The sequence below is a fragment of the Delphinapterus leucas genome, chromosome 8 (genome assembly GCF_059928025.1).
Source record: "Delphinapterus leucas isolate spDelLeu-1000000601 "Yukka" chromosome 8, BTC_Dleu_Yukka2, whole genome shotgun sequence".
Classification (NCBI taxonomy): domain Eukaryota; kingdom Metazoa; phylum Chordata; class Mammalia; order Artiodactyla; family Monodontidae; genus Delphinapterus; species Delphinapterus leucas.
Genome location: NC_143136.1, coordinates 22,307,978 through 22,312,708, shown reverse-complemented (window position 1 = coordinate 22,312,708; position 4,731 = coordinate 22,307,978).

Genomic DNA, 4,731 nt, shown 5'->3' with positions numbered 1-4,731 from the left:
CATCAGTTTCCTAATTCATAAAATGGGAAAAACCATATATTACTTTCTTATATCAAGAAACTATTGTCAGGCTTGCAGGCAAACATTCCTTGTAAATTGTAAAGCGCTTTATAAACATGAGTTATTTTAATGTTCTGGTGTTGAAATACTTGCTTAGATTGGCTTTTCTTGGCAATTATCTTAATTGACAATTGGCAGTTAGAACATAAAAATCCCTGAGTAGTTCTCATTTAGGGGAAGGAAAATTGATCCCTGCCTATCTTAGCTCTTCAGCAGAGACAAAGAAAGGAAAGTGGGTGATGGGCAGGCAGGGTCTCTGGTGAAATAACTGCTTTCTGCCAGAGTTCCAGCCGTACAGCCTTAAGGATGCAAAATGCCCACAGCCACCTTCTTAACTGGCAAAAGAAAGATAGGGAATGTTCCCAAAGAGTGAATATGTAGGAAGGTTGTAAAGTCTTAAATGAAGATGCTGTTTTTTTATGTAAATTTCTAAATCATGTTATTTATTTTTATCAATAAAGATATAAATTAACTGGTCAGTAACTGGTGTCTCAAAAATTCAGCAATGACTAGATAAGTAGCCAGAATCTAGCTGTAGTGCTCTTCATTTATTTGAAGTCTCGCTTTCGGGCCTGCTTTAAATTTGTTTTTTGAGACTGATAACACTAAAATAGTTTGAACATGAAAGTTTTAGAACATATTAGAAGCTCGATGTAGAAATCTGTAAATAGAGATAAGTAAATATGTGAAGATCTTGCAAGCAACTCCTCTGTACTTGTAATTTTTTTACGCCAAAAAGTTGCCTTCTCAGTTTTTAGTTGTGCTAGTGCCCTCTAGCGGTCAGTATGGTAACTGCAGTTTTATTAAATCATTCCCTTCCTTCAAAATGCGCTTGACCACCCCTCCAAAAAAAGAAAAAATGTATATGTATGTGTATATGTGTGTATATATATATATATACACACACACACGATAGAATCATCAATTTTTTAAAATACTGCACCAGAATAGAACCTATTGAACAAAACAAAGAAAATTAGTCATACATCACAGTTAGAAAAAAGCTTTGTACATTAATGGAATCTCAAAAATTTGAAGAAAGGTTTAGGAGGTCAAAGATGGAGCTGAGGGGCGCTTCCCTGGTGGCGCAGTGGTTGAGAGTCCGCCTGCCGATGCAGGGGTCACGGGTTCGTGGCCCTGTCCAGGAAGATCCCACATGCCGCGGAGCGGCTGGGCCCGTGAGCCATGGCCGCTGAGCCTGCGCGTTTGTGAAAGCTATGGACTTACTTCTTAGAAAAATGTGCATGCACCTATAATTTCAGGAGTTCATGTAGTACCTGAAGAGTCTGCATTCCAAGTTAAAGGCTTGGGGTTTACCTACTTCTATACACATCCCAGGTTCTCCAGGTTTAAAATTCTATCTGAGGGCTTCCCTGGAGGTCCAGTGGTTAAGACTCCATGCTTCCAATGCAGGGGGCTCGGGTTCAATTCCTGGTTGGGAAACTGAGATCCCACATGCTGCGGCCAAAAAAAAAAAAATTCTATCTGAAATGTTGAGTTTAAAAATCAAGTTGGAGAAAGATATGTATAGTATGATTGTACACAAAATGAGTCTGTATAGTTTCTATGTATACACAGTAAAAATATACAAGCTATGGGAATGATGAACATTGATTTCATAATAGTGGTTACCTCTCAGAGCAAGGGAGGGTAATGGAATGGGGGAAAAACAAAGGTGGCCACGGTTATACCTGTAGTATATCATTTCTTTAGAAACTATTCAGGTAAATATAGCGTAATATAATTTTAATAAAGTTTGGTAGATAAATAGATAATGGATTTCCATAATTTTATTTTTCATTCTTGCCTATGTATTTGATATACTTCCCAACTTAATTTCCTAAGTTAAATTTTAAAAGTAATTATATTTTAATAATACATGATCTAATTTCATTGTCATGTATAACAGGTTAATTTTCAAAAATATCCAAGTGTAAGTTCATGTTCTGAGAAACATATTTAATTCTATATTGTATAAAATCACCCAAGCTTATTTTAAAACAATAAGGGAAAATATTAATATTAAAATGGAAACCCTTGTTCTCTTCACAGAGTCCTTAAGTAGAAAGCCTGCATTTCTATGGTTATAATTTCTTTTTTTTTTTTTCTTTTTTTGCTGTACACGGGCCTCTCACTGTTGTGGCCTCTCCCGTTGCGGAGCACAGGCTCCGGACGCGCAGGCTCAGCGGCCATGGCTCACGGGCCCAGCCGCTCCGCAGCATGTGGGATCTTCCCAGACCGGGGCACGAACCCGTGTCCCCTGCATCGGCAGGTGGACTCTCAACCACTGCGCCACCAGGGAAGTCTTAATTTGATTTCTTGATAAAGAGGAAAGGGGGAAAATTCTTCTGAAACTAATGTTATATTGGAACGAAGTTTATTATTGATCCATATTCACTGTACTACAAAATATAATAAAAGTTTAGATAAGGTGTTATTCTCTTTGGGGATTTCATATGTAACAAAGTCAGTGTGAAGCCGACTACGCCATTGCCTAGAGTCTGAACCTAATAGTCACTTAATTGATTCATGCTTGTTGCTGCACAGCCACGGAGCACCCCAGAGCATTCAGAGGCTGTGATCAGATACACCTCGTCATAATGCAAACCCGCAAGATCTGTGCCTCCCTCGATTTGAATGGAGCACGGGAGGAAAGAGGCAGCACAGGCACTATGGAAGGCTGGTAGGCAAGAGCACCAGTTTCTGGCTCACCTCTCCACTGATAGAGGTGACAGACCCTAGACATGCCTGGGGAGGTAAATCTTGACCAGGCATTAACCATCTGTTGGACAATATACATCGTTGGCCTCTGTGGTCAAATCAAGGCTCCAGTCCCCCCCGCCCTCCAATCTTAAGGAGAAGCAGTATTAATTTTTGAGGATCTTCACTGGGCCATGGTTTTGGGGCAGAGGGAAGAACTCCCAGTGTTAGGGTAAGGAAAAGGCACAAAATCTTCTGCCAATGCTCCCCAGCTGGAATTGGTTTCTCAGAGGTCCTGTCCTTTCTGACTCATCTCATTAAAATGACTTTCCCATCAGCTCTAGAAAGAGACCCTGCTTTCCACCTACTAATCAATTCCTTCTACTGCCTCCTCTGACCACCCACCCAAACTCTGCTTCCTGGCTTGTGAAAGAAAGGCCTGGCCTGGGGTAGAGCACTGGACCACTTCACCCTAGGTCCTAGGGGTGAAAAGAAATCATCATACACCCCTGTTTTTTCTTTGGGTTTATCCTTTTTTTGCCACTAACGTGAGAGCTGAAGAAATTTCTTTTAGTTAGGCCTTTAACAAAAGACACATAGGAATTTTTTCAGCCCTACATAGTACAGCACAGCTCATCAGGCCGAGGAATTCCACATAAGATGTTGGCACCAAACCTATATAGTAATAAACAGTACTCATGGGCTTGGCCTCATCCTCAGTGCATGCATCTCCCATGGGGGATCTAGAAGTAGCTGTGATAACAATAGGTAGCTGTTTAGGGATTTGGTGATCTTGAGTCCTGGCCTAATTATCAACTCAGAAATGAATGACATACACTCTTGGAACAGTTTGGAAAGGAGTAGGGAGAAAGCAAAGATTAAGGCAAAATGAAGATGGAGATACCCTGTATGCTACCACCATCTTAAGACATGGGCCTATCAGTGTGGCTTCCCCAAATATATGATATTTCTGAAGCACCTAAATTATATTTCTGAATATTTGGATATTTTGAGCTTTTTTCTTGTTTTTACCATGTTTACAGTTAAGCTACCTCCCAAAGCAAGCTCCATCCATCCTAAACCATTTGTTTTAAAACCAAACCCATCTTTAAAATATTCCTACAGATAAGCTGGTAGTAAATATCAATATGATAGGTAAAAGAGTAGCCCCCACTCGCTGCAACTAGAGAAAGCCTGTGCACAGCAACGAAGACCCAATGCAGCCAAAAAAATAAGTTAAAAAAATTATTTAAAAAATAAATAAAAATTTTACTGAAAGTATAGCATAAACACAAAAAAGTATACAAATCATTAGTGTACAGCTCAGTAAAATTATAAAATTCAAAACTTCAAAAAATGAACACAACTATATAACCAATATCCTGATCAAGAAACAATGTTATCAGCACCTCAGGAAGCCCCTCAGACTCCACCCCTGACAAAGGTACCCACTATCTTGATTTCTAAACACCGTAGATTATTTTCATCAGATGTGGTTTTCATGGATGCTTCCAAGTTTCCTGGCTGGATGATCCAATGAAAATCATTCCTACTTTGGGAAAAGAGCCATGAGAGCAACTAGATTCTGGCCTGGGGCCCAAGTGACCTGGGTAGCAGGGTGCCTCTCTTTCCTCATCCCTCACTCCCTCCCCAGCAATTCAACCCATATACCCCTGCTCCTAGTTAAGAGATTCCTGGTGGCCAGAGCTTCACTGGATGTATTTCTTGGCCTTTACAAAGGTAAGGTTTGTAAGGAGAAAAAGAGCTGAGGGGTCAAGGCCAAGCTCCAAAGTCGGAAAACCTGGTGTTGACGTTTCCAATAGTACCCTGAGCGAAGGGCAGAAGTTATCCAAGAAAGAGAACCTAGATGCCAGCTAAGAGAAGTTCCTGCCCCACAGAGGGATGTACCTGGACCCTAGCATGGTGAAGGGATGCAGTTGCATCTGGGGGATCTTCACGCCAGTGAATTAT